Here is a 24527-nt window from a genome sequence, read left to right as displayed (position 1 = left end):
TTGGTTTTGAACAAATATGGTCTTAGCTATGAAATTTGAATCCTCTAGTTTGCAAGGTCCTTCTGCTTGCGGCCATTCCATCCTTAGAATGCCTGATCTCGTCTGATCTCAGAAGCTACCTAGGGTTGGGCCTGGTTAGTACATGAATGGGAGACTGTCTGGGAATACCAGGTGTTGTAAGCTTTTCCAATCCTGCAAACAATTAAAGCTTACATTTCCATGTTATTTACATCTTTTGCACAAATTTGTAGTTGAAACTCTTTTGTGTTGTAAATGTTGATGTGTTGAAATGGAATGCTTTGTGTTGTAAATGTTGATGTGTTGAAATGGAATGCTTTTGCTTGGTTTTGAACAAATATGGTCTTAGCTATGAAATTTGAATCCTCTAGTTTGGAAGGTGCTTCTGCTTACGGCCATTCCACCCTTAGAATGCCTGATCTCGTCTTATCTCAGAAGCTACCTAGGGTTGGGCCTGGTTAGTACTTGAATGGGAGACTGTCTGGGAATACCAGGTGTTGTAAGCTTTTCCAATCCTGCAAACAATTAAAGCTTACATTTCCATGTTATTTACATCTTTTGCACAAATTTGTAGTTGAAACTCTTTTGTGTTATAAATGTTGATGTGGGTTGGGCCTGGTTAGTACTTGAATGGGAGACTGTCTGGGAATACCAGGTGTTGTAAGCTTTTCCAATCCTGCAAACAATTAAAGCTTACATTTCCATGTTATTTAAATCTTTTGCACAAATTTGTAGTTGAAACTCTTTTGTGTTGTAAATGTTGATGTGTTGAAATGGAATGCTTTTGCTTGGTTTCGAACAAATATGGTCTTATCTATGAAATTTGAATCCTCTCGTTTGCAAGGTTCTTCTGATTACGGCCATTCCACCCTTAGAACGCCTGATGTTGTCTGATCTCAGAAGCTACATAGGGTTGGGTCTGGTTAGTACTTGAATGGGAGACTGTCTGGGAATACCAGGTGTTGTAAGCTTTTCCAATCCTACAAACAATTAAAGCTTACATTTCCATGTTAATTACATCTTTTGCACAAATTTGTAGTTGAAACTCTTTTGTGTTGTAAATGTTGATGTGTTCAAATGGAATGCTTTTGCTTGGTTTTGAACAAATATGGTCTTAGCTATGAAATTTGAGTCCTCTAGTTTACAACGTTGTTTTGCTTACGGCCATTCCACCCTTAGAACGCCTGATCTCGTCTGATCTCAGAAGCTACCTAGGGTTGGGCCTGGTTAGTACTTGAATGGGAGACTGTCTGGGAATACCAGGTGTTGTAAGCTTTTCCAATCCTGCAAACAATTAAAGCTTACATTTCCATGTTATTTACATCTTTTGCACAAATTTGTAGATGAAACTCTTTTGTGTTGTAAATGTTGATGTGTTGAAATGGAATGCTTTTGCTTGGTTTTGAACAAATATGGTCTTAGCTATGAAATTTGAATCCTCTAGTTTGCAAGGTGCGTCTGCTTAAGGCCATTCCACCCTTAGAATGCCTGATCTCGTCTGATCTCAGAAGCTACCTAGGGTTGGGCCTGGTTAGTACTTGAATGGGAGACTGTCTGGGAATATCAGGTGTTGTAAGCTTTTCCAATCCTGCAAACAATTAAAGCTTACATTTCCATGTTATTTACATCTTGTGCACAAATTTGTAGTTGAAACTCTTTTGTGTTGTAAATGTTGATGTGTTGAAATGGAATGCTTTTGCTTGGTTTTGAACAAATATGGTCTTAGCTATAAAATTTGAATCCTCTAGTTTGCTAGGTGCTTCTCCTTATGGCCGTTCCACCCTTAGAATCCCTGATCTCGTCTGATCTCAGAAGCTACCTAGGGTTGGGCCTGGTTAGTACTTGAATGGGAGACTGTCTGGGAATACCAGGTGTTGTAAGCTTTTCCAATCCTGCAAACAATTAAAGCTTACATTTCCATGTTATTTACATCTTTTGCACAAATTTGTAGTTGAAACTCTTTTGTGTTGTAAATGTTGATGTGTTGAAATGGAATGCTTTTGCTTGGTTTTGAACAAATATGGTCTTAGCTATGAAATTTGAATCCTCTAGTTTGGAAGGTGCTTCTGCTTACGGCCATTCCACCCTTAGAATGCCTGATCTCGTCTGATCTCAGAAGCTACCTAGGGTTGGGCCTGGTTAGTACTTGAATGGGAGACTGTCTGGGAATACCAGGTGTTTTAAGCTTTTCCAATCCTGCAAACAATTAAAGCTTACATTTCCATGTTATTTACATCTTTTGCACAAATTTGTAGATGAAACTCTTTTGTGTTGTAAATGTTGATGTGTTGAAATGGAATGCTTTGTGTTGTAAATGTTGATGTGTTGAAATGGAATGCTTTTGCTTGGTTTTGAACAAATATGGTCTTAGCTATGAAAATTGAATCCTCTAATTTGCAAGGTGCTTCTGCTTACGGACATTCCACCTTTAGAATGCCTGATCTCATCTGATCTCAGAAGCTACCTAGGGTTGGGCCTGGTTAGTACTTGAATGGGAGACTGTCTGGGAATACCAGGTGTTGTAAGCTTTTCCAATCCTGCAAACAATTAAAGCTTACATTTCCATGTTATTTACATCTTTTGCACAAATTTGTAGTTGAAACTCTTTTATGTGGTAAATGTTGATGTGTTGAAATGGAATGCTGTGTTGTAAATGTTGATGTGTTGAAATGGAATGCTTTTGCTTGGTTTTGAACAAATATGGTCTTAGATATGAAATTTGAATCCTCTAGTTTGCAAGGTGCTTCTGCTTACGGCCATTCCACCCTTAGAATGCCTGATCTCGTCTGATCTCAGAAGATACTTAGGGTTGGGCCTGGTTAGTACTTGAATGGGAGACTGTCTGGGAAAACCAGGTGTTGTAAGCTTTTCCAATCCTGCAAACAATTAAAGCTTACATTTCCATGTTATTTACATCTTTTGCACAAATTTGTAGTTGAAACTCTTTTGTGTTGTAAATGTTGATGTGTTGAAATGGAATGCTTTTGCTTGGTTTTGTACAAATATGGTCTTAGCTATGAAATTTGAATCCTCTAGTTTGAAAGGTGCTTCTGCTTACGGCCATTCCACCCGTAGAATGCCTGATCTCGTCTGATCTCAGAAGCTACCTAGGGTTGGGCCTGGTTAGTACTTGAATGGGAGACTGTCTGGGAATACCAGGTGTTGTAAGCTTTTCCAATCCTGCAAACAATTAAAGCTTACATTTCCATGTTATTTACATCTTTTGCACAAATTTGTAGTTGAAACTCTTTTGTGTTGTGAATGTTGATGTGTTGAAATGGAATGCTTTTTCTTGGTTTTGAACAAATATGGTCTTAGCTATGAAAATTGAATCCTCTGGTTTGCAAGGTTCTTCTGCTTGAGGCCATTCCACCCTTAGAACGCCTGATCTCGTCTGATCTCAGAAGCTACCTAGAGTTGGGCCTGGTTAGTTCTTGAATGGGAGACTGTCTGGGAATACCAGGTGTTGTAAGCTTTTCCAATCCTGCAAACAATTAAAGCTTACATTTCCATGTTATTTACATCTTTTGCACAAATTTGGAGTTGAAACTCTTTTGTGTTGTAAATGTTGATGTGCTGAAATGGAATACTTTTGCTTGGTTTTGAACAAATATGGTCTTAGCTATGAAATTTGAATCCTCTAGTTTGCAAGGTTCTTCTGCTTATGGCAATTCCACCCTTAGAATGCCTGATCTCGTCTGATCTCAGAAGCTACCTAGTGTTGGGCCTGGTTAGTACTTGAATGGGAGACTGTCTGGGAATACCAGGTGTTGTAAGCTTTTCCAATCCTGAAAACAATTAAAGCTTACATTTCCATGTTATTTATATCTTTTGCACTTATTTGTAGTTGACACTCTTTTGTGTGGTAAATGTTGATGTGTTGAAATGGAATGCTGTGTTGTAAATGTTGATGTGTTGAAATGGAATGCTTTTGCTTGGTTTTGAACAAATATGGTCTTAGATATGAAATTTGAATCCTCTAGTTTGCAAGGTGCTTCTGCTTACGGCCATTCCACCCTTAGAATGCCTGATCTCGTCTGATCTCAGAAGCTACCTAGGGTTGGGCCTGGTTAGTACTTGAATGGGAGACTGTCTGGGAATACCAGGTGTTGTAAGCTTTTCCAATCCTGCAAACAATTAAAGCTTACATTTCCATGTTATTTACATCTTTTGCACAAATTTGTAGTTGAAACTCTTTTGTGTTGTAAATGTTGATGTGTTGAAATGGAATGCTTTTGCTTGGTTTTGAACAAATATGGTCTTAGCTATGAAATTTGAATCCTCTAGTTTGCAAGGTGCTTCTGCTTACGGCCATTCCACCCTTAGAATGCCTGATCTCGTCTGATCTCAGAAGCTATCTAGGATTGGGCCTGGTTAGTACTTGAATGGGAGACTGTCTGGGAATACCAGGTGTTGTAAGCTTTTCCAATCCTGCAAACAATTAAAGCTTACATTTCCATGTTATTTACATCTATTGCACAAATTTGTAGTTGAAACTCTTTTGTGTTGTAAATGTTGATGTGTTGAAATGGAATGCTTTTGCTTGGTTTTGAACAAATATGGTCTTAGCTATGAAATTTGAATCCTCTAGTTTGCAAGGTGCTTCTGCTTACGGCCATTCCACCCTTAGAATGCCTGATCTCGTCTGATCTCAGAAGCTACCTAGGGTTGGGCCTGGTTAGTACTTGAATGGGAGACTGTCTGGGAATACCAGGTGTTGTAAGCTTTTCCAATCCTGCAAACAATTAAAGCTTACATTTCCATGTTATTTACATCTTTTGCACAAATTTGTAGATGAAACTCTTTTGTGTTGTAAATGTTGATGTGTTGAAATGGAATGCTTTGTGTTGTAAATGTTGATGTGTTGAAATGGAATGCTTTTGCTTGGTTTTGAACAAATATGGTCTTAGCTATGAAATTTGAATCCTCTAGTTTGCAAGGTGCTTCTGCTTACGGCCATTCCACCCTTAGAATGCCTGATCTCGTCTGATCTCAGAAACTGCCTAGGGTTTGGCCTGGTTAGTACTTGAATGGGAGACTGTCTGGGAATACCAGGTGTTGTAAGCTTTTCCAATCCTGCAAACAATTAAAGCTTACATTTCCATGTTATTTACATCTTTTGCACAAATTTGTAGTTGAAACTCTTTTGTGTTGTAAATGTTGATGTGTTGAAATGGAATGATTTTGCTTGGTTTTGAACAAATATGGTCTTAGCTATGAAATTTGAATCCTCTAGTTTGCTAGGTGTTTCTGCTTACGGCCATTCCACCCTTAGAATGCCTGATCTTGTCTGATCTCAGAAACTACCTAGAGTTGGGTCTGGTTAGTACTTGAATGGGAGACTGTCTGGGAATATCAGGTGTTGTAAGCTTTTCCAATCCTGCAAACAATTAAAGCTTACATTTCCATGTTATTTACATCTTTTGCACAAATTTGTAGTTGAAACTCTTTTGTGTTGTAAATGTTGATGTGTTGAAATGGAATGCTTTTGCTTGGTTTTGAACAAATATGGTCTTAGCTATGAAATTTGAATCCTCTAGTTTGCTAGGTGCTTCTCCTTATGGCCGTTCCACCCTTAGAATCCCTGATCTCGTCTGATCTCAGAAGCTACCTAGGGTTGGGCCTGGTTAGTACTTGAATGGGAGACTCTCTGGGAATATCAGGTGTTGTAAGCTTTTCCAATCCTGCAAACAATTAAAGCTTACATTTCCATGTTATTTACATCTTTTGCACAAATTTGTAGTTGAAACTCTTTTGTGTTGTAAATGTTGATGTGTTGAAATGGAATGCTTTGTGTTGTAAATGTTGATGTGTTGAAATGGAATGCTTTTGCTTGGTTTTGAACAAATATGATCTTAGCTATGAAATTTGAATCCTCTAGTTTGCAAGGTGCTTCTGCTTACGGCTATTCCACCCTTAGAATGCCTGATCTCGTCTGATCTCAGAAGCTACCTAGGGTTGGGCCTGGTTAGTACTTGAATGGGAGACTGTCTGGGAATACCAGGTGTTGTAAGCTTTTCCAATCCTGCAAACAATTAAAGCTTACATTTCCATGTTATTTACATCTTTTGCACAAATTTGTAGTTGAAACTCTTTTGTGTTGTAAATGTTGATATGTTGAAATGGAATGCTTTTGCTTGGTTTTGAACAAATATGGTCTTAGCTATGAAATTTGAATCCTCTAGGTTTGCAAGGTGCTTCTGCCTACGGCCATTCCACCATTAGAATGCCTGATCTCGTCTGATCTCAGAAGCTACCTAGGGTTGGGCCTGGTTAGTACTTGAGTGGGAGACTGTCTGGGAATACCAGGTGTTGTAAGCTTTTCCAATCCTGCAAACAATTAAAGCTTACATTTCCATGTTATTTACATCTTTTGCACAAATTTGTAGTTGAAACTCTTTTGTGTTGTAAATGTTGATGTGTTGAAATGGAATGCTTTTGCTTGGTTTTGAACAAATATGGTCTTAGCTATGAAATTTGAATCCTCTAGTTTGCAAGTTGCTTCTGCTTACGGCCATTCCACCCTTAGAATGCCTGATCTCGTCTGATCTCAGAAGCTACCTAGGGTTGGGCCTGGTTAGTACTTGAATGGGAGACTGTCTGGGAATATCAGGTGTTGTAAGCTTTTCCAATCCTGCAAACAATTAAAGCTTACATTTCCATGTTATTTACATCTTTTGCACAAATTTGTAGTTGAAACTCTTTTGTGTTGTAAATGTTGATGTGTTGAAATGGAATGCTTTTGCTTGGTTTTGAACAAATATGGTCTTAGCTATGAAATTTGAATCCTCTAGTTTGGAAGGTGCTTCTGCTTACGGCCATTCCACCCTTAGAATGCCTGATCTCGTCTGATCTCAGAAGCTACCTAGGGTTGGGCCTGGTTAGTACTTGAATGGGAGACTGTCTGGGAATACCAGGTGTTGTAAGCTTTTCCAATCCTGCAAACAATTAAAGCTTACATTTCCATGTTATTTACATCTTTTGCACAAATTTGTAGTTGAAACTCTTTTGTGTTGTAAATGTTGATGTGTTGAAATGGAATGCTTTTGCTTGTTTTTGAACAAATATGGTCTTAGCTATGAAATTTGAATCCTCTAGTTTGCAAGGTGCTTCTGCTTACGGCCATTCCACCCTTAGAATGCCTGATCTCGTCTGATCTCAGAAGCTACCTAGGGTTGGGCCTGGTTAGTACTTGAATGGGAGACTGTCTGGGAATACCAGGTGTTGTAAGCTTTTCCAATCCTGCAAACAATTAAAGCTTACATTTCCATGTTATTTACATCTTTTGCACAAATTTGTAGTTGAAACTCTTTTGTGTTGTAAATGTTGATGTGTTGAAATGGAATGCTTTTGCTTGGTTTTGAACAAATATGGTCTTAGCTATGAAATTTGAATCCTCTAGTTTGCAAGGTGCTTCTGCTTACGGCCATTCCACCCTTAGAATGCCTGATCTCGTCTGATCTCAGAAGCTACCTAGGGTTGGGCCTGGTTAGTAATTGAATGGGAGACTGTCTGGGAATATCAGGTGTTGTAAGCTTTTCCAATCCTGCAAACAATTAAAGCTTACATTTCCATGTTATTTACATCTTTTGCACAAATTTGTAGTTGAAACTCTTTTGTGTTGTAAATGTTGATGTGTTGAAATGGAATGCTTTTGCTTGGTTTTGAACAAATATGGTCTTAGCTATGAAATTTGAATCCTCTAGTTTGCAAGGTGCTTCTGCTTACGGCCATTCCACCCTTAGAATGCCTGATCTCGTCTGATCTCAGAAGCTACCTAGGGTTGGGCACGGTTAGTACTTGAATGGGAGACTGTCTGGGAATACCAGGTGTTGTAAGCTTTTCCAATCCTGCAAACAATTAAAGCTTACATTTCCATGTTATTTACATCTTTTGCACAAATTTGAAGATGAAACTCTTTTGTGTTGTAAATGTTGATGTGTTGAAATGGAATGCTTTGTATTGTAAATGTTGATGTGTTGAAATGGAATGCTTTTGCTTGGTTTTGAACAAATATGGTCTTAGCTATGAAATTTGAATCCTCTAGTTTGCAAGGTGCTTCTGCTTACGGCCATTCCACCCTTAGAATGCCTGATCTCGTCTGATCTCAGAAGCTACCTAGGGTTGGGCCTGGTTAGTAATTGAATGGGAGACTGTCTGGGAATATCAGGTGTTGTAAGCTTTTCCAATCCTGCAAACAATTAAAGCTTACATTTCCATGTTATTTACATCTTTTGCACAAATTTGTAGTTGAAACTCTTTTGTGTTGTAAATGTTGATGTGTTGAAATGGAATGCTTTTGCTTGGTTTTGAACAAATATGGTCTTAGCTATGAAATTTGAATCCTCTACTTTGCAAGGTGCTTCTGCTTACGGCCATTCCACCCTTAGAATGCCTGATCTCGTCTGATCTCAGAAGCTACCTAGGGTTGGGCCTGGTTAGTACTTGAATGGGAGACTGTCTGGGAATACCAGGTGTTGTAAGCTTTTCCAATCCTGCAAACAATTAAAGCTTACATTTCCATGTTATTTACATCTTTTGCACAAATTTGTAGTTGAAACTCTTTTGTGTTGTAAATGTTGATGTGTTGAAATGGAATGCTTTTGCTTGGTTTTGAACAAATATGGTCTTAGCTATGAAATTTGAATCCTCTAGTTTGCAAGGTGCTTCTGCTTACGGCCATTCCACCCTTAGAATGCCTGATCTCGTCTGATCTCAGAAGCTACCTAGGGTTGGGCCTGGTTAGTACTTGAATGGGAGACTGTCTGGGAATACCAGGTGTTGTAAGCTTTTCCAATCCTGCAAACAATTAAAGCTTACATTTCCATGTTATTTACATCTTTTGCACAAATTTGTAGTTGAAACTCTTTTGTGTTGTAAATGTTGATGTGTTGAAATGGAATGCTTTTGCTTGGTTTTGAACAAATATGGTCTTAGCTATGAAATTTGAATCCTCTAGTTTGCAAGGTGCTTCTGCTTACGGCCATTCCACCCTTAGAATTCCTGATCTCATCTGATCTCAGAAGCTACCTAGGGTTGGGCCTGGTTAGTACTTGAATGGGAGACTGTCTGGGAATATCAGGTGTTGTAAGCTTTTCCAATCCTGCAAACAATTAAAGCTTACATTTCCATGTTATTTACATCTTTTGCACAAATTTGTAGATGAAACTCTTTTGTGTTGTAAATGTTGATGTGTTAAAATGGAATGCTTTGTGTTGCAAATGTTGATGTGTTGAAATGGAATGCTTTTGCTTGGTTTTGAACAAATATGGTCTTAGCTATGAAATTTGAATCCTCTAGTTTGCAAGGTGCTTCTGCTTACGGCCATTCCACCCTTAGAATGCCTGATCTCGTCTGATCTCAGAAGCTACCTAGGGTTGGGCACGGTTAGTACTTGAATGGGAGACTGTCTGGGAATACCAGGTGTTGTAAGCTTTTCCAATCCTGCAAACAATTAAAGCTTACATTTCCATGTTATTTACATCTTTTGCACAAATTTGTAGATGAAACTCTTTTGTGTTGTAAATGTTGATGTGTTGAAATGGAATGCTTTGTGTTGTAAATGTTGATGTGTTGAAATGGAATGCTTTTGCTTGGTTTTGAACAAATATGGTCTTAGCTATGAAATTTGAATCCTCTAGTTTGCAAGGTGCTTCTGCTTACGGCCATTCCACCCTTAGAATGCCTGATCTCGTCTGATCTCAGAAGCTACCTAGGGTTGGGCCTGGTTAGTACTTGAATGGGAGACTGTCTGGGAATACCAGGTGTTGTAAGCTTTTCCAATCCTGCAAACAATTAAAGCTTACATTTCCATTTTTTTTACATCTTTTGCACAAATTTGTAGTTGAAACTCTTTTGTGTTGTAAATGTTGATGTGTTGAAATGGAATGTTTTTGCTTGGTTTTGAACAAATATGGTCTTAGCTATGAAATTTGAATCCTCTAGTTTGCAAGGTGCTTCTGCTTGCGGCCATTCCATCCTTAGAATGCCTGATCTTGTCTGATCTCAGAAGCTACCAAGGGTTGGGCCTGGTTAGTACTTGAATGGGAGACTGTCTGGGAATACCAGGTGTTGTAAGCTTTTCCAATCCTGCAAACAATTAAAGCTTACATTTCCATGTTATTTACATCTTTTGCACAAATTTGTAGTTGAAACTCTTTTGTGTTGTAAATGTTGATGTGTTGAAATGGAATGCTTTTGCTTGGTTTTGAACAAATATGGTCTTAGCTATGAAATTTGAATCCTCTAGTTTGCAAGGTGCTTCTGCTTACGGCCATTCCACCCTTAGAATGCCTGATCTCGTCTGATCTCAGAAGCTACCTAGGGTTGGGCACGGTTAGTACTTGAATGGGAGACTGTCTGGGAATACCAGGTGTTGTAAGCTTTTCCAATCCTGCAAACAATTAAAGCTTACATTTCCATGTTATTTACATCTTTTGCACAAATTTGTAGATGAAACTCTTTTGTGTTGTAAATGTTGATGTGTTGAAATGGAATGCTTTGTGTTGTAAATGTTGATGTGTTGAAATGGAATGCTTTTGCTTGGTTTTGAACAAATATGGTCTTAGCTATGAAATTTGAATCCTCTAGTTTGCAAGGTGCTTCTGCTTACGGCCATTCCACCCTTAGAATGCCTGATCTCGTCTGATCTCAGAAGCTACCTAGGGTTGGGCCTGGTTAGTACTTGAATGGGAGACTGTCTGGGAATACCAGGTGTTGTAAGCTTTTCCAATCCTGCAAACAATTAAAGCTTACATTTCCATGTTTTTTACATCTTTTGCACAAATTTGTAGTTGAAACTCTTTTGTGTTGTAAATGTTGATGTGTTGAAATGGAATGTTTTTGCTTGGTTTTGAACAAATATGGTCTTAGCTATGAAATTTGAATCCTCTAGTTTGCAAGGTGCTTCTGCTTGCGGCCATTCCATCCTTAGAATGCCTGATCTTGTCTGATCTCAGAAGCTACCAAGGGTTGGGCCTGGTTAGTACTTGAATGGGAGACTGTCTGGGAATACCAGGTGTTGTAAGCTTTTCCAATCCTGCAAACAATTAAAGCTTACATTTCCATGTTATTTACATCTTTTGCACAAATTTGTAGTTGAAACTCTTTTGTGTTGTTAATGTTGATGTGTTGAAATGGAATGCTTTTGCTTGGTTTTGAACAAATATGGTCTTAGCTATGAAATTTGAATCCTCTAGTTTGCAAGGTGCTTCTGCTTACGGCCATTCCACCCTTAGAATGCCTGATCTCGTCTGATCTCAGAAGCTACCTAGGGTTGGGCCTGGTTAGTACTTGAATGGGAGACTGTCTGGGAATATCAGGTGTTGTAAGCTTTTCCAATCCTGCAAACAATTAAAGCTTACATTTCCATGTTATTTACATCTTTTGCACAAATTTGTAGTTGAAACTCTTTTGTGTTGTAAATGTTGATGTGTTGAAATGGAATGCTTTTGCTTGGTTTTGAACAAATATGGTCTTAGCTATGAAATTTGAATCCTCTAGTTTGCAAGGTGCTTCTGCTTACGGCCATTCCACCCTTAGAATGCCTGATCTTGTCTGATCTCAGAAGCTACCTAGGGTTGGGCACGGTTAGTACTTGAATGGGAGACTGTCTGGGAATACCAGGTGTTGTAAGCTTTTCCAATCCTGCAAACAATTAAAGCTTACATTTCCATGTTATTTACATCTTTTGCACAAATTTGTAGATGAAACTCTTTTGTGTTGTAAATGTTGATGTGTTGAAATGGAATGCTTTGTTTTGTAAATGTTGATGTGTTGAAATGGAATGCTTTTGCTTGGTTTTGAACAAATATGGTCTTAGCTATGAAATTTGAATCCTCTAGTTTGCAAGGTGCTTCTGCTTGCGGCAGTTCCATCCTTAGAATGCCTGATCTTGTCTGATCTCAGAAGCTACCTAGGGTTGGGCCTGGTTAGTACTTGAATGGGAGACTGTCTGGGAATACCAGGTGTTGTAAGCTTTTCCAATCCTGCAAACAATTAAAGCTTACATTTCCATGTTATTTACATCTTTTGCACAAATTTGTAGTTGAAACTCTTTTGTGTTGTAAATGTTGATGTGTTGAAATGGAATGCTTTTGCTTGGTTTTGAACAAATATGGTCTTAGCTATGAAATTTGAATCCTCTAGTTTGCAAGGTGCTTCTGCTTACGGCCATTCCACCCTTAGAATTCCTGATCTCGTCTGATCTCCGAAGCTACCTAGGGTTGGGCCTGGTTAGTACTTGAATGGGAGACTGTCTGGGAATATCAGGTGTTGTAAGCTTTTCCAATCCTGCAAACAATTAAAGCTTACATTTCCATGTTATTTACATCTTTTGCACAAATTTGTAGTTGAAACTCTTTTGTGTTGTAAATGTTGATGTGTTGAAATGGAATGCTTTTGCTTGGTTTTGAACAAATATGGTCTTAGCTATGAAATTTGAATCCTCTAGTTTGGAAGGTGCTTCTGCTTACGGCCATTCCACCCTTAGAATGCCTGATCTCGTCTGATCTCAGAAGCTACCTAGGGTTGGGCCTGGTTAGTACTTGAATGGGAGACTGTCTGGGAATACCAGGTGTTGTAAGCTTTTCCAATCCTGCAAACAATTAAAGCTTACATTTCCATGTTATTTACATCTTTTGCACAAATTTGTAGTTGAAACTCTTTTGTGTTGTAAATGTTGATGTGTTGAAATGGAATGCTTTGTGTTGTAAATGTTGATGTGTTGAAATGGAATGCTTTTGCTTGGTTTTGAACAAATATGGTCTTAGCTATGAAATTTGAATCCTCTAGTTTGCAAGGTGCTTCTGCTTACGGCCATTCCACCCTTAGAATGCCTGATCTCGTCTGATCTCAGAAGCTACCTAGGGTTGGGCCTGGTTAGTACTTGAATGGGAGACTGTCTGGGAATATCAGGTGTTGTAAGCTTTTCCAATCCTGCAAACAATTAAAGCTTACATTTCCATGTTATTTACATCTTTTGCACAAATTTGTAGTTGAAACTCTTTTGTGTTGTAAATGTTGATGTGTTGAAATGGAATGCTTTTGCTTGGTTTTGAACAAATATGGTCTTAGCTATGAAATTTGAATCCTCTAGTTTGCAAGGTGCTTCTGCTTACGGCCATTCCACCCTTAGAATGCCTGATCTCGTCTGATCTCAGAAGCTACCTAGGGTTGGGCCTGGTTAGTACTTGAATGGGAGACTGTCTGGGAATACCAGGTGTTGTAAGCTTTTCCAATCCTGCAAACAATTAAAGCTTACATTTCCATGTTATTTACATCTTTTGCACAAATTTGTAGTTGAAACTCTTTTGTGTTGTAAATGTTGATGTGTTGAAATGGAATGCTTTGTGTTGGAAATGTTGATGTGTTGAAATGGAATGCTTTTGCTTGGTTTTGAACAAATATGGTCTTAGCTATGAAATTTGAATCCTCTAGTTTGCAAGGTGCTTCTGCTTACGGCCATTCCACCCTTAGAATGCCTGATCTCGTCTGATCTCCGAAGCTACCTAGGGTTGGGCCTGGTTAGTACTTGAATGGGAGACTGTCTGGGAATACCAGGTGTTGTAAGCTTTTCCAATCCTGCAAACAATTAAAGCTTACATTTCCATGTTATTTACATCTTTTGCACAAATTTGTAGTTGAAACTCTTTTGTGTTGTAAATGTTGATGTGTTGAAATGGAATGCTTTTGCTTGGTTTTGAACAAATATGGTCTTAGCTATGAAATTTGAATCCTCTAGTTTGCAAGGTGCTTCTGCTTACGGCCATTCCACCCTTAGAATTCCTGATCTCGTCTGATCTCAGAAGCTACCTAGGGTTGGGCCTGGTTAGTACTTGAATGGGAGACTGTCTGGGAATACCAGGTGTTGTAAGCTTTTCCAATCCTGCAAACAATTAAAGCTTACATTTCCATGTTATTTACATCTTTTGCACAAATTTGTAGTTGAAACTCTTTTGTGTTGTAAATGTTGATGTGTTGAAATGGAATGCTTTTGCTTGGTTTTGAACAAATATGGTCTTAGCTATGAAATTTGAATCCTCTAGTTTGCAAGGTGCTTCTGCTTACGGCCATTCCACCCTTAGAATGCCTGATCTCGTCTGATCTCAGAAGCTACCTAGGGTTGGGCCTGGTTAGTAATTGAATGGGAGACTGTCTGGGAATATCAGGTGTTGTAAGCTTTTCCAATCCTGCAAACAATTAAAGCTTACATTTCCATGTTATTTACATCTTTTGCACAAATTTGTAGATGAAACTCTTTTGTGTTGTAAATGTTGATGTGTTGAAATGGAATGCTTTGTATTGTAAATGTTGATGTGTTGAAATGGAATGCTTTTGCTTGGTTTTGAACAAATATGGTCTTAGCTATGAAATTTGAATCCTCTAGTTTGCAAGGTGCTTCTGCTTACGGCCATTCCACCCTTAGAATGCCTGATCTCGTCTGATCTCAGAAGCTACCTAGGGTTGGGCCTGGTTCGTACTTGAATGGGAGACTGTCTGGGAATACCAGGTGTTGTAAGCTTTTCCAATCCTGCAAACAATTAAAGCTTACATTTCCATGTTATTTACATCTTTTGCACAAATTTGTAGTTGAAACTCTTTTGTGTTGTAAATGTTGATGTGTTGAAATGGAATGCTTTTGCTTGGTTTTGAACAAATATGGTCTTAGCTATGAAATTTGAATCCTCTAGTTTGCAAGGTGCTTCTGCTTACGGCCATTCCACCCTTAGAATGCCTGATCTCGTCTGATCTCAGAAGCTACCTAGGGTTGGGCCTGGTTAGTAATTGAATGGGAGACTGTCTGGGAATATCAGGTGTTGTAAGCTTTTCCAATCCTGCAAACAATTAAAGCTTACATTTCCATGTTATTTACATCTTTTGCACAAATTTGTAGTTGAAACTCTTTTGTGTTGTAAATGTTGATGTGTTGAAATGGAATGCTTTTGCTTGGTTTTGAACAAATATGGTCTTAGCTATGAAATTTGAATCCTCTAGTTTGCAAGGTGCTTCTGCTTACGGCCATTCCACCCTTAGAATGCCTGATCTCGTCTGATCTCAGAAGCTACCTAGGGTTGGGCCTGGTTAGTACTTGAATGGGAGACTGTCTGGGAATACCAGGTGTTGTAAGCTTTTCCAATCCTGCAAACAATTAAAGATTACATTTCCATGTTATTTACATCTTTTGCACAAATTTGTAGTTGAAACTCTTTTGTGTTGTAAATGTTGATGTGTTGAAATGGAATGCTTTTGCTTGGTTTTGAACAAATATGGTCTTAGCTATGAAATTTGAATCCTCTAGTTTGCAAGGTGCTTCTGCTTACGGCCATTCCACCCTTAGAATGCCTGATCTCGACTGATCTCAGAAGCTACCTAGGGTTGGGCCTGGTTAGTAATTGAATGGGAGACTGTCTGGGAATATCAGGTGTTGTAAGCTTTTCCAATCCTGCAAACAATTAAAGCTTACATTTCCATGTTATTTACATCTTTTGCACAAATTTGTAGTTGAAACTCTTTTGTGTTGTAAATGTTGATGTGTTGAAATGGAATGCTTTTGCTTGGTTTTGAACAAATATGGTCTTAGCTATGAAATTTGAATCCTCTAGTTTGCAAGGTGCTTCTGCTTACGGCCATTCCACCCTTAGAATGCCTGATCTCGTCTGATCTCAGAAGCTACCTAGGGTTGGGCCTGGTTAGTACTTGAATGGGAGACTGTCTGGGAATACCAGGTGTTGTAAGCTTTTCCAATCCTGCAAACAATTAAAGCTTACATTTCCATGTTATTTACATCTTTTGCACAAATTTGTAGTTGAAACTCTTTTGTGTTGTAAATGTTGATGTGTTGAAATGGAATGCTTTTGCTTGGTTTTGAACAAATATGGTCTTAGCTATGAAATTTGAATCCTCTAGTTTGCAAGGTGCTTCTGCTTACGGCCATTCCACCCTTAGAATGCCTGATCTCGTCTGATCTCAGAAGCTACCTAGGGTTGGGCCTGGTTAGTACTTGAATGGGAGACTGTCTGGGAATACCAGGTGTTGTAAGCTTTTCCAATCCTGCAAACAATTAAAGCTTACATTTCCATGTTATTTACATCTTTTGCACAAATTTGTAGATGAAACTCTTTTGTGTTGTAAATGTTGATGTGTTGAAATGGAATGCTTTGTATTGTAAATGTTGATGTGTTGAAATGGAATGCTTTTGCTTGGTTTTGAACAAATATGGTCTTAGCTATGAAATTTGAATCCTCTAGTTTGCAAGGTGCTTCTGCTTACGGCCATTCCACCCTTAGAATGCCTGATCTCGTCTGATCTCAGAAGCTACCTAGGGTTGGGCCTGGTTCGTACTTGAATGGGAGACTGTCTGGGAATACCAGGTGTTGTAAGCTTTTCCAATCCTGCAAACAATTAAAGCTTACATTTCCATGTTATTTACATCTTTTGCACAAATTTGTAGTTGAAACTCTTTTGTGTTGTAAATGTTGATGTGTTGAAATGGAATGCTTTTGCTTGGTTTTGAACAAATATGGTCTTAGCTATGAAATTTGAATCCTCTAGTTTGCAAGGTGCTTCTGCTTACGGCCATTCCACCCTTAGAATGCCTGATCTCGTCTGATCTCAGAAGCTACCTAGGGTTGGGCCTGGTTAGTAATTGAATGGGAGACTGTCTGGGAATATCAGGTGTTGTAAGCTTTTCCAATCCTGCAAACAATTAAAGCTTACATTTCCATGTTATTTACATCTTTTGCACAAATTTGTAGTTGAAACTCTTTTGTGTTGTAAATGTTGATGTGTTGAAATGGAATGCTTTTGCTTGGTTTTGAACAAATATGGTCTTAGCTATGAAATTTGAATCCTCTAGTTTGCAAGGTGCTTCTGCTTACGGCCATTCCACCCTTAGAATGCCTGATCTCGTCTGATCTCAGAAGCTACCTAGGGTTGGGCCTGGTTAGTACTTGAATGGGAGACTGTCTGGGAATACCAGGTGTTGTAAGCTTTTCCAATCCTGCAAACAATTAAAGATTACATTTCCATGTTATTTACATCTTTTGCACAAATTTGTAGTTGAAACTCTTTTGTGTTGTAAATGTTGATGTGTTGAAATGGAATGCTTTTGCTTGGTTTTGAACAAATATGGTCTTAGCTATGAAATTTGAATCCTCTAGTTTGCAAGGTGCTTCTGCTTACGGCCATTCCACCCTTAGAATGCCTGATCTCGACTGATCTCAGAAGCTACCTAGGGTTGGGCCTGGTTAGTAATTGAATGGGAGACTGTCTGGGAATATCAGGTGTTGTAAGCTTTTCCAATCCTGCAAACAATTAAAGCTTACATTTCCATGTTATTTACATCTTTTGCACAAATTTGTAGTTGAAACTCTTTTGTGTTGTAAATGTTGATGTGTTGAAATGGAATGCTTTTGCTTGGTTTTGAACAAATATGGTCTTAGCTATGAAATTTGAATCCTCTAGTTTGCAAGGTGCTTCTGCTTACGGCCATTCCACCCTTAGAATGCCTGATCTCGTCTGATCTCAGAAGCTACCTAGGGTTGGGCCTGGTTAGTACTTGAATGGGAGACTGTCTGGGAATACCAGGTGTTGTAAGCTTTTCCAATCCTGCAAACAATTAAAGCTTACATTTCCATGTTATTTACATCTTTTGCACAAATTTGTAGTTGAAACTCTTTTGTGTTGTAAATGTTGATGTGTTGAAATGGAATGCTTTTGCTTGGTTTTGAACAAATATGGTCTTAGCTATGAAATTTGAATCCTCTAGTTTGCAAGGTGCTTCTGCTTACGGCCATTCCACCCTTAGAATGCCTGATCTCGTCTGATCTCAGAAGCTACCTAGGGTTGGGCCTGGTTAGTACTTGAATGGGAGACTGTCTGGGAATACCAGGTGTTGTAAGCTTTTCCAATCCTGCAAACAATTAAAGCTTACATTTCCATGTTATTTACATCTTTTGCACAAATTTGTAGTTGAAACTCTTTTGTGTTGTAAATGTTGATGTGTTGAAATGGAATGCTTTTGCTTGGTTTTGAACAAATATGGTCTTAGCTATGAAATTTGAATCCTCTAGTTTGCAAGGTGCTTTGGCTTACGGCCATTCCACCCTTAGAATGCCTGATCTCGTCTGATCTCAGAAGGTACCTAGGGTTGGGCCTGGTTAGTACTTGAATGGGAGACTGTCTGGGAATACCAGGTGTTGTAAGCTTTTCCAATCCTGCAAACAATTAAAGTTTACATTTCCATGTTATTTACATCTTTTGCACAAATTTGTAGTTGAAACTCTTTTGTGTTGTAAATGTTGATGTGTTGAAATGGAATGCTTTTGCTTGGTTTTGAACAAATATGGTCTTAGCTATGAAATTTGAATCCTCTAGTTTGCAAGGTGCTTCTGCTTACGGCCATTCCACCCTTAGAATGCCTGATCTCGTCTGATCTCAGAAGCTACCTAGGGTTGGGCCTGGTTAGTACTTGAATGGGAGACTGTCTGGGAATACCAGGTGTTGTAAGCTTTTCCAATCCTGCAAACAATTAAAGCTTACATTTCCATGTTATTTACATCTTTTGCACAAATTTGTAGTTGAAACTCTTTTGTGTTGTAAATGTTGATGTGTTGAAATGGAATGCTTTTGCTTGGTTTTGAACAAATATGGTCTTAGCTATGAAATTTGAATACTCTAGTTTGGAAGGTGCTTCTGCTTACGGCCATTCCACCCTTAGAATGCCTGATCTCGTCTGATCTCAGAAGCTACCTAGGGTTGGGCCTGGTTAGTACTTGAATGGGAGACTGTCTGGGAATACCAGGTGTTTTAAGCTTTTCCAATCCTGCAAACAATTAAAGCTTACATTTCCATGTTATTTACATCTTTTGCACAAATTTGTAGATGAAACTCTTTTGTGTTGTAAATGTTGATGTGTTGAAATGGAATGCTTTGTGTTGTAAATGTTGATGTGTTGAAATGGAATGCTTTTGCTTGGTTTTGAACAAATATGGTCTTAGCTATGAAATTTGAATCCTCTAGTTTGCAAGGTGCTTCTGCTTACGGCCATTCCACCCTTAGAATGCCTGATCTCGTCTGATCTCAGAAGCTACCTAGGGTTGGGCCTGGTTAGTACTTGAATGGGAGACTGTCTGGGAATACCAGGTGTTGTAAGCTTTTCCAATCCTGCAAACAATTAAAGCTTACATTTCCATGTTATTTACATCTTTTGCACAAATTTGTAGTTGAAACTCTTTTGTGTTGTAAATGTTGATGTGTTGAAATGGAATGCTTTTGCTTGGTTTTGAACAAATATGGTCTTAGCTATGAAATTTGAATCCTCTAGTTTGCAAGGTGCTTCTGCTTACGGCCATTCCACCCTTAGAATGCCTGATCTCGTCTGATCTCAGAAGCTACCTAGGGTTGGGCCTGGTTAGTACTTGAATGGGAGACTGTCTGGGAATACCAGGTGTTGTAAGCTTTTCCAATCCTGCAAACAATTAAAGCTTACATTTCCATGTTATTTACATCTTTTGCACAAATTTGTAGTTGAAACTCTTTTGTGTTGTAAATGTTGATGTGTTGAAATGGAATGCTTTTGCTTGGTTTTGAACAAATATGGTCTTAGCTATGAAATTTGAATCCTCTAGTTTGCAAGGTGCTTCTGCTTACGGCCATTCCACCCTTAGAATGCCTGATCTCGTCTGATCTCAGAAGCTACCTAGGGTTGGGCCTGGTTAGGACTTGAATGGGAGACTGTCTGGGAATACCAGGTGTTGTAAGCTTTTCCAATCCTGCAAACAATTAAAGCTTACATTTCCATGTTTTTTACATCTTTTGCACAAATTTGTAGTTGAAACTTTTTTGTGTTGTAAATGTTGATGTGTTGAAATGGAATGTTTTTGCTTGGTTTTGAACAAATATGGTCTTAGCTATGAAATTTGAATCCTCTAGTTTGCAAGGTGCTTCTGCTTACGGCCATTCCATCCTTAGAATGCCTGATCTTGTCTGATCTCAGAAGCTACCAAGGGTTGGGCCTGGTTAGTACTTGAATGGGAGACTGTCTGGGAATACCAGGTGTTGTAAGCTTTTCCAATCCTGCAAACAATTAAAGCTTACATTTCCATGTTATTTACATCTTTTGCACAAATTTGTAGATGAAACTCTTTTGTGTTGTAAATGTTGATGTGTTGAAATGGAATGCTTTGTGTTGTAAATGTTGATGTGTTGAAATGGAATGCTTTTGCTTGGTTTTGAACAAATATGGTCTTAGCTATGAAATTTGAATCCTCTAGTTTGCAAGGTGCTTCTGCTTATGGCCATTCCACCCTTAGAATGCCTGATCTCGTCTGATCTCAGAAGCTACCTAGGGTTGGGCCTGGTTAGTACGTGAATGGGAGACTGTCTGGGAATACCAGGTGTTGTAAGCTTTTCCAATCCTGCAAACAATTAAAGCTTACATTTCCATGTTTTTTACATCTTTTGCACAAATTTGTAGTTGAAACTCTTTTGTGTTGTAAATGTTGATGTGTTGAAATGGAATGTTTTTGCTTGGTTTTGAACAAATATGGTCTTAGCTATGAAATTTGAATCCTCTAGTTTGCAAGGTGCTTCTGCTTGCGGCCATTCCATCCTTAGAATGCCTGATCTTGTCTGATCTCAGAAGCTACCAAGGGTTGGGTAGCTTCTGAGGGTTGGGCCTGGTTAGTACCAGGTGTTGTAAGCTTTTCCAATCCTGCAAACAATTAAAGCTTACATTTCCATGTTATTTACATCTTTTGCACAAATTTGTAGTTGAAACTCTTTTGTGGTGTAAATGTTGATGTGTTGAAATGGAATGCTTTGTGTTGTAAATGTTGATGTGTTGAAATGGAATGCTTTTGCTTGGTTTTGAACAAATATGGTCTTAGCTATGAAATTTGAATCCTCTAGTTTGCAAGGTGCTTCTGCTTACGGCCATTCCACCCTTAGAATGCCTGATCTCGTCTGATCTCAGAAGCTACCTAGGGTTGGGCCTGGTTAGTACTTGAATGGGAGACTGTCTGGGAATACCAGGTGTTGTAAGCTTTTCCAATCCTGCAAACAATTAAAGCTTACATTTCCATGTTTTTTACATCTTTTGCACAAATTTGTAGTTGAAACTCTTTTGTGTTGTAAATGTTGATGTGTTGAAATGGAATGCTTTTGCTTGGTTTTGAACAAATATGGTCTTAGCTATGAAATTTGAATCCTCTAGTTTGCTAGGTGCTTCTGCTTACGGCCATTCCACCCTCAGAATGCCTGATCTCGTCTGATCTCAGAAGCTACCTAGGGTTGGGCCTGGTTAGTACTTGAATGGGAGACTGTCTGGGAATACCAGGTGTTGTAAGCTTTTCCAATCCTGCAAACAATTAAAGCTTACATTTCCATGTTATTTACATCTTTTGCACAAATTTGTAGTTGAAACTCTTTTGTGTTGTAAATGTTGATGTGTTGAAATGGAATGCTTTTGCTTGGTTTTGAACAAATATGGTCTTAGCTATGAAATTTGAATCCTCTAGTTCGCAAGGTAGTTCTGCTTACGACCATTCCACCCTTAGAATACCTGATCTCGTCTGATCTCAGAAGCTACCTAGGGTTGGGCCTGGTTAGTACTTGAATGGGAGACTGTCTGGGAATATCAGGTGTTGTAAGCTTTTCCAATCCTGCAAACAATTAAAGCTTACATTTCCATGTTATTTACATCTTTTGCACAAATTTGTAGTTGAAACTCTTTTGTGTTGTAAATGTTGATGTGTTGAAATGGAATGCTTTTGCTTGGTTTTGAACAAATATGGTCTTAGCTATGAAATTTGAATCCTCTAGTTTGCAAGGTGCTTCTGCTTACGGACATTCCACCCTTAGAATGCCTGATCTCGTCTGATCTCAGAAGCTACCTAGGGTTGGGCCTGGTTAGTACTTGAATGGGAGACTGTCTGGGAATGCCAGGTGTTGTAAGCTTTTCCAATCCTGCAAACAATTAAAGCTTACATTTCCATGTTATTTACATCTTTTGCACAAATTTGTAGATGAAACTCTTTTGTGTTGTAAATGTTGATGTGTTGAAATGGAATGCCTTGTGTTGTAAATGTTGATGTGTTGAAATGGAATGCTTTTGCTTGGTTTTGAACAAATATGGTCTTAGCTATGAAATTTGAATCCTCTAGTTTGCAAGGTGCTTCTGCTTACGGCCATTCCACCCTTAGAATGCCTGATCTCGTCTGATCTCAGAAGCTACCTAGGGTTGGGCCTGGTTAGTACTTGAATGGGAGACTGTCTGGGAATACCAGGTGTTGTAAGCTTTTCCAATCCTGCAAACAATTAAAGCTTACATTTCCATGTTTTTTACATCTTTTGCACAAATTTGTAGTTGAAACTTTTTTGTGTTGTAAATGTTGATGTGTTGAAATGGAATGTTTTTGCTTGGTTTTGAACAAATATGGTCTTAGCTATGAAATTTGAATCCTCTAGTTTGCAAGGTGCTTCTGCTTGCGGCCATTCCATCCTTAGAATGCCTGATCTTGTCTGATCTCAGAAGCTACCAAGGGTTGGGCCTGGTTAGTACTTGAATGGGAGACTGTCTGGGAATACCAGGTGTTGTAAGCTTTTCCAATCCTGCAAACAATTAAAGCTTACATTTCCATGTTATTTACATCTTTTGCACAAATTTGTAGATGAAACTCTTTTGTGTTGTAAATGTTGATGTGTTGAAATGGAATGCTTTGTGTTGTAAATGTTGATGTGTTGAAATGGAATGCTTTTGCTTGGTTTTGAACAAATATGGTCTTAGCTATGAAATTTGAATTCTCTAGTTTGCAAGGTGCTTCTGCTTATGGCCATTCCACCCTTAGAATGCCTGATCTCGTCTGATCTCAGAAGCTACCTAGGGTTGGGCCTGGTTAGTACGTGAATGGGAGACTGTCTGGGAATACCAGGTGTTGTAAGCTTTTCCAATCCTGCAAACAATTAAAGCTTACATTTCCATGTTTTTTACATCTTTTGCACAAATTTGTAGTTGAAACACTTTTGTGTTGTAAATGTTGATGTGTTGAAATGGAATGTTTTTGCTTGGTTTTGAACAAATATGGTCTTAGCTATGAAACTTGAATCCTCTAGTTTGCAAGGTGCTTCTGCTTGCGGCCATTCCATCCTTAGAATGCCTGATCTTGTCTGATCTCAGAAGCTACCAAGGGTTGGGTAGCTTCTGAGGGTTGGGCCTGGTTAGTACCAGGTGTTGTAAGCTTTTCCAATCCTGCAAACAATTAAAGCTTACATTTCCATGTTATTTACATCTTTTGCACAAATTTGTAGTTGAAACTCTTTTGTGTTGTAAATGTTGATGTGTTGAAATGGAATGCTTTTGCTTGGTTTTGAACAAATATGGTCTTAGCTATGAAATTTGAATCCTCTAGTTTGCAAGGTGCTTCTGCTTACGGCCATTCCACCCTTAGAATGCCTGATCTCGTCTGATCTCAGAAGCTACCTAGGGTTGGGCCTGGTTAGTACTTGAATGGGAGACTGTCTGGGAATACCAGGTGTTGTAAGCTTTTCCAATCCTGCAAACAATTAAAGCTTACATTTCCATGTTATTTACATCTTTTGCACAAATTTGTAGTTGAAACTCTTTTGTGTTGTAAATGTTGATGTGTTGAAATGGAATGCTTTTGCTTGGTTTTGAACAAATATGGTCTTAGCTATGAAATTTGAATCCTCTAGTTTGCAAGGTGCTTCTGCTTAGGGCCATTCCACCCTTAGAATGCCTGATCTCGTCTGATCTCAGAAGCTACCTAGGGTTGGGCCTGGTTAGTACTTGAATGGGAGACTGTCTGGGAATATCAGGTGTTGTAAGCTTTTCCAATCCTGCAAACAATTAAAGCTTACATTTCCATGTTATTTACATCTTTTGCACAAATTTGTAGTTGAAACTCTTTTGTGTTGTAAATGTTGATGTGTTGAAATGGAATGCTTTTGCTTGGTTTTGAACAAATATGGTCTTAGCTATGAAATTTGAATCCTCTAGTTTGCAAGGTGCTTCTGCTTACGGCCATTCCACCCTTAGAATTCCTGATCTCGTCTGATCTCAGAAGCTACCTAGGGTTGGGCCTGGTTAGTACTTGAATGGGAGACTGTCTGGGAATATCAGGTGTTGTAAGCTTTTCCAATCCTGCAAACAATTAAAGCTTACATTTCCATGTTTTTTACATCTTTTGCACAAATTTGTAGTTGAAACTCTTTTGTGTTGTAAATGTTGATGTTTTGAAATGGAATGCTTTGTGTTGTAAATGTTGATGTGTTGAAATGGAATGCTTTTGCTTGGTTTTGAACAAATATGGTCTTAGCTATGAAATTTGAATCCTCTAGTTTGCAAGGTGCTTCTGCTTATGGCCATTCCACCCTTAGAATGCCTGATCTCGTCTGATCTCAGAAGCTACCTAGGGTTGGGCACGGTTAGTACTTGAATGGGAGACTGTCTGGGAATACCAGGTGTTGTAAGCTTTTCCAATCCTGCAAAC

General features: G+C 38.6%; 76 pseudogenes; all 76 read left to right on the top strand.

The window, feature by feature from the left end:
* The first annotated feature begins 64 nt into the window (after positions 1 to 64).
* On the top strand, positions 65 to 183 carry LOC140566661 (5S ribosomal RNA; annotated as a pseudogene).
* Positions 184 to 405: 222 nt separating this feature from the next.
* Positions 406 to 524, top strand: LOC140566414 (5S ribosomal RNA; annotated as a pseudogene).
* A 346-nt stretch (positions 525 to 870) lies between these two features.
* LOC140568015 (5S ribosomal RNA) lies at positions 871 to 989 on the top strand (annotated as a pseudogene).
* A 185-nt stretch (positions 990 to 1174) lies between these two features.
* On the top strand, positions 1175 to 1293 carry LOC140571614 (5S ribosomal RNA; annotated as a pseudogene).
* Positions 1294 to 1478: 185 nt separating this feature from the next.
* LOC140566322 (5S ribosomal RNA) lies at positions 1479 to 1597 on the top strand (annotated as a pseudogene).
* Positions 1598 to 1782: 185 nt separating this feature from the next.
* Positions 1783 to 1901, top strand: LOC140567164 (5S ribosomal RNA; annotated as a pseudogene).
* A 185-nt stretch (positions 1902 to 2086) lies between these two features.
* Positions 2087 to 2205, top strand: LOC140572792 (5S ribosomal RNA; annotated as a pseudogene).
* A 222-nt stretch (positions 2206 to 2427) lies between these two features.
* Positions 2428 to 2546, top strand: LOC140572588 (5S ribosomal RNA; annotated as a pseudogene).
* A 220-nt stretch (positions 2547 to 2766) lies between these two features.
* On the top strand, positions 2767 to 2885 carry LOC140570305 (5S ribosomal RNA; annotated as a pseudogene).
* Positions 2886 to 3070: 185 nt separating this feature from the next.
* On the top strand, positions 3071 to 3189 carry LOC140572050 (5S ribosomal RNA; annotated as a pseudogene).
* Positions 3190 to 3374: 185 nt separating this feature from the next.
* LOC140567971 (5S ribosomal RNA) lies at positions 3375 to 3493 on the top strand (annotated as a pseudogene).
* Positions 3494 to 3678: 185 nt separating this feature from the next.
* On the top strand, positions 3679 to 3797 carry LOC140566717 (5S ribosomal RNA; annotated as a pseudogene).
* Positions 3798 to 4017: 220 nt separating this feature from the next.
* LOC140568926 (5S ribosomal RNA) lies at positions 4018 to 4136 on the top strand (annotated as a pseudogene).
* A 185-nt stretch (positions 4137 to 4321) lies between these two features.
* Positions 4322 to 4440, top strand: LOC140572191 (5S ribosomal RNA; annotated as a pseudogene).
* A 185-nt stretch (positions 4441 to 4625) lies between these two features.
* On the top strand, positions 4626 to 4744 carry LOC140568925 (5S ribosomal RNA; annotated as a pseudogene).
* Positions 4745 to 4966: 222 nt separating this feature from the next.
* Positions 4967 to 5085, top strand: LOC140567314 (5S ribosomal RNA; annotated as a pseudogene).
* Positions 5086 to 5270: 185 nt separating this feature from the next.
* Positions 5271 to 5389, top strand: LOC140567807 (5S ribosomal RNA; annotated as a pseudogene).
* Positions 5390 to 5574: 185 nt separating this feature from the next.
* Positions 5575 to 5693, top strand: LOC140567581 (5S ribosomal RNA; annotated as a pseudogene).
* Positions 5694 to 5915: 222 nt separating this feature from the next.
* LOC140570854 (5S ribosomal RNA) lies at positions 5916 to 6034 on the top strand (annotated as a pseudogene).
* A 186-nt stretch (positions 6035 to 6220) lies between these two features.
* LOC140566606 (5S ribosomal RNA) lies at positions 6221 to 6339 on the top strand (annotated as a pseudogene).
* Positions 6340 to 6524: 185 nt separating this feature from the next.
* On the top strand, positions 6525 to 6643 carry LOC140570611 (5S ribosomal RNA; annotated as a pseudogene).
* Positions 6644 to 6828: 185 nt separating this feature from the next.
* On the top strand, positions 6829 to 6947 carry LOC140568924 (5S ribosomal RNA; annotated as a pseudogene).
* Positions 6948 to 7132: 185 nt separating this feature from the next.
* LOC140568922 (5S ribosomal RNA) lies at positions 7133 to 7251 on the top strand (annotated as a pseudogene).
* Positions 7252 to 7436: 185 nt separating this feature from the next.
* Positions 7437 to 7555, top strand: LOC140566037 (5S ribosomal RNA; annotated as a pseudogene).
* Positions 7556 to 7740: 185 nt separating this feature from the next.
* LOC140572862 (5S ribosomal RNA) lies at positions 7741 to 7859 on the top strand (annotated as a pseudogene).
* Positions 7860 to 8081: 222 nt separating this feature from the next.
* On the top strand, positions 8082 to 8200 carry LOC140566036 (5S ribosomal RNA; annotated as a pseudogene).
* Positions 8201 to 8385: 185 nt separating this feature from the next.
* LOC140568921 (5S ribosomal RNA) lies at positions 8386 to 8504 on the top strand (annotated as a pseudogene).
* A 185-nt stretch (positions 8505 to 8689) lies between these two features.
* Positions 8690 to 8808, top strand: LOC140568920 (5S ribosomal RNA; annotated as a pseudogene).
* A 185-nt stretch (positions 8809 to 8993) lies between these two features.
* On the top strand, positions 8994 to 9112 carry LOC140570100 (5S ribosomal RNA; annotated as a pseudogene).
* Positions 9113 to 9334: 222 nt separating this feature from the next.
* On the top strand, positions 9335 to 9453 carry LOC140572861 (5S ribosomal RNA; annotated as a pseudogene).
* Positions 9454 to 9675: 222 nt separating this feature from the next.
* LOC140568919 (5S ribosomal RNA) lies at positions 9676 to 9794 on the top strand (annotated as a pseudogene).
* A 185-nt stretch (positions 9795 to 9979) lies between these two features.
* LOC140573116 (5S ribosomal RNA) lies at positions 9980 to 10098 on the top strand (annotated as a pseudogene).
* Positions 10099 to 10283: 185 nt separating this feature from the next.
* On the top strand, positions 10284 to 10402 carry LOC140572860 (5S ribosomal RNA; annotated as a pseudogene).
* Positions 10403 to 10624: 222 nt separating this feature from the next.
* LOC140568918 (5S ribosomal RNA) lies at positions 10625 to 10743 on the top strand (annotated as a pseudogene).
* Positions 10744 to 10928: 185 nt separating this feature from the next.
* Positions 10929 to 11047, top strand: LOC140573115 (5S ribosomal RNA; annotated as a pseudogene).
* Positions 11048 to 11232: 185 nt separating this feature from the next.
* On the top strand, positions 11233 to 11351 carry LOC140570608 (5S ribosomal RNA; annotated as a pseudogene).
* A 185-nt stretch (positions 11352 to 11536) lies between these two features.
* On the top strand, positions 11537 to 11655 carry LOC140567126 (5S ribosomal RNA; annotated as a pseudogene).
* A 222-nt stretch (positions 11656 to 11877) lies between these two features.
* Positions 11878 to 11996, top strand: LOC140567937 (5S ribosomal RNA; annotated as a pseudogene).
* A 185-nt stretch (positions 11997 to 12181) lies between these two features.
* On the top strand, positions 12182 to 12300 carry LOC140573139 (5S ribosomal RNA; annotated as a pseudogene).
* A 185-nt stretch (positions 12301 to 12485) lies between these two features.
* Positions 12486 to 12604, top strand: LOC140568917 (5S ribosomal RNA; annotated as a pseudogene).
* Positions 12605 to 12826: 222 nt separating this feature from the next.
* LOC140570607 (5S ribosomal RNA) lies at positions 12827 to 12945 on the top strand (annotated as a pseudogene).
* A 185-nt stretch (positions 12946 to 13130) lies between these two features.
* Positions 13131 to 13249, top strand: LOC140568916 (5S ribosomal RNA; annotated as a pseudogene).
* Positions 13250 to 13471: 222 nt separating this feature from the next.
* LOC140572127 (5S ribosomal RNA) lies at positions 13472 to 13590 on the top strand (annotated as a pseudogene).
* Positions 13591 to 13775: 185 nt separating this feature from the next.
* Positions 13776 to 13894, top strand: LOC140569955 (5S ribosomal RNA; annotated as a pseudogene).
* A 185-nt stretch (positions 13895 to 14079) lies between these two features.
* Positions 14080 to 14198, top strand: LOC140566034 (5S ribosomal RNA; annotated as a pseudogene).
* A 222-nt stretch (positions 14199 to 14420) lies between these two features.
* Positions 14421 to 14539, top strand: LOC140571653 (5S ribosomal RNA; annotated as a pseudogene).
* Positions 14540 to 14724: 185 nt separating this feature from the next.
* Positions 14725 to 14843, top strand: LOC140566033 (5S ribosomal RNA; annotated as a pseudogene).
* Positions 14844 to 15028: 185 nt separating this feature from the next.
* Positions 15029 to 15147, top strand: LOC140568915 (5S ribosomal RNA; annotated as a pseudogene).
* A 185-nt stretch (positions 15148 to 15332) lies between these two features.
* LOC140567387 (5S ribosomal RNA) lies at positions 15333 to 15451 on the top strand (annotated as a pseudogene).
* Positions 15452 to 15636: 185 nt separating this feature from the next.
* Positions 15637 to 15755, top strand: LOC140568914 (5S ribosomal RNA; annotated as a pseudogene).
* A 185-nt stretch (positions 15756 to 15940) lies between these two features.
* LOC140568912 (5S ribosomal RNA) lies at positions 15941 to 16059 on the top strand (annotated as a pseudogene).
* A 222-nt stretch (positions 16060 to 16281) lies between these two features.
* LOC140571652 (5S ribosomal RNA) lies at positions 16282 to 16400 on the top strand (annotated as a pseudogene).
* A 185-nt stretch (positions 16401 to 16585) lies between these two features.
* Positions 16586 to 16704, top strand: LOC140566032 (5S ribosomal RNA; annotated as a pseudogene).
* Positions 16705 to 16889: 185 nt separating this feature from the next.
* LOC140568910 (5S ribosomal RNA) lies at positions 16890 to 17008 on the top strand (annotated as a pseudogene).
* A 185-nt stretch (positions 17009 to 17193) lies between these two features.
* On the top strand, positions 17194 to 17312 carry LOC140567386 (5S ribosomal RNA; annotated as a pseudogene).
* A 185-nt stretch (positions 17313 to 17497) lies between these two features.
* LOC140568909 (5S ribosomal RNA) lies at positions 17498 to 17616 on the top strand (annotated as a pseudogene).
* A 185-nt stretch (positions 17617 to 17801) lies between these two features.
* Positions 17802 to 17920, top strand: LOC140568908 (5S ribosomal RNA; annotated as a pseudogene).
* A 185-nt stretch (positions 17921 to 18105) lies between these two features.
* Positions 18106 to 18224, top strand: LOC140571185 (5S ribosomal RNA; annotated as a pseudogene).
* A 185-nt stretch (positions 18225 to 18409) lies between these two features.
* On the top strand, positions 18410 to 18528 carry LOC140568907 (5S ribosomal RNA; annotated as a pseudogene).
* Positions 18529 to 18713: 185 nt separating this feature from the next.
* Positions 18714 to 18832, top strand: LOC140572791 (5S ribosomal RNA; annotated as a pseudogene).
* Positions 18833 to 19054: 222 nt separating this feature from the next.
* On the top strand, positions 19055 to 19173 carry LOC140568906 (5S ribosomal RNA; annotated as a pseudogene).
* A 185-nt stretch (positions 19174 to 19358) lies between these two features.
* On the top strand, positions 19359 to 19477 carry LOC140568905 (5S ribosomal RNA; annotated as a pseudogene).
* Positions 19478 to 19662: 185 nt separating this feature from the next.
* Positions 19663 to 19781, top strand: LOC140566169 (5S ribosomal RNA; annotated as a pseudogene).
* Positions 19782 to 19966: 185 nt separating this feature from the next.
* Positions 19967 to 20085, top strand: LOC140572108 (5S ribosomal RNA; annotated as a pseudogene).
* A 222-nt stretch (positions 20086 to 20307) lies between these two features.
* LOC140572772 (5S ribosomal RNA) lies at positions 20308 to 20426 on the top strand (annotated as a pseudogene).
* A 518-nt stretch (positions 20427 to 20944) lies between these two features.
* LOC140568904 (5S ribosomal RNA) lies at positions 20945 to 21063 on the top strand (annotated as a pseudogene).
* Positions 21064 to 21248: 185 nt separating this feature from the next.
* On the top strand, positions 21249 to 21367 carry LOC140570216 (5S ribosomal RNA; annotated as a pseudogene).
* A 185-nt stretch (positions 21368 to 21552) lies between these two features.
* On the top strand, positions 21553 to 21671 carry LOC140572136 (5S ribosomal RNA; annotated as a pseudogene).
* A 185-nt stretch (positions 21672 to 21856) lies between these two features.
* On the top strand, positions 21857 to 21975 carry LOC140573297 (5S ribosomal RNA; annotated as a pseudogene).
* A 222-nt stretch (positions 21976 to 22197) lies between these two features.
* On the top strand, positions 22198 to 22316 carry LOC140568903 (5S ribosomal RNA; annotated as a pseudogene).
* A 185-nt stretch (positions 22317 to 22501) lies between these two features.
* LOC140573114 (5S ribosomal RNA) lies at positions 22502 to 22620 on the top strand (annotated as a pseudogene).
* Positions 22621 to 22842: 222 nt separating this feature from the next.
* Positions 22843 to 22961, top strand: LOC140572771 (5S ribosomal RNA; annotated as a pseudogene).
* Positions 22962 to 23442: 481 nt separating this feature from the next.
* LOC140568902 (5S ribosomal RNA) lies at positions 23443 to 23561 on the top strand (annotated as a pseudogene).
* Positions 23562 to 23746: 185 nt separating this feature from the next.
* On the top strand, positions 23747 to 23865 carry LOC140572672 (5S ribosomal RNA; annotated as a pseudogene).
* Positions 23866 to 24050: 185 nt separating this feature from the next.
* On the top strand, positions 24051 to 24169 carry LOC140570886 (5S ribosomal RNA; annotated as a pseudogene).
* Positions 24170 to 24391: 222 nt separating this feature from the next.
* LOC140566199 (5S ribosomal RNA) lies at positions 24392 to 24510 on the top strand (annotated as a pseudogene).
* Positions 24511 to 24527: the final 17 nt, after the last annotated feature.

Source organism: Salminus brasiliensis, chromosome 11, assembly GCF_030463535.1.
Source record: "Salminus brasiliensis chromosome 11, fSalBra1.hap2, whole genome shotgun sequence".
NCBI lineage: Eukaryota > Metazoa > Chordata > Actinopteri > Characiformes > Bryconidae > Salminus > Salminus brasiliensis.
Note: the sequence above shows the minus strand (reverse complement) of the source record. Positions and strands in the feature narration are given on the sequence as shown.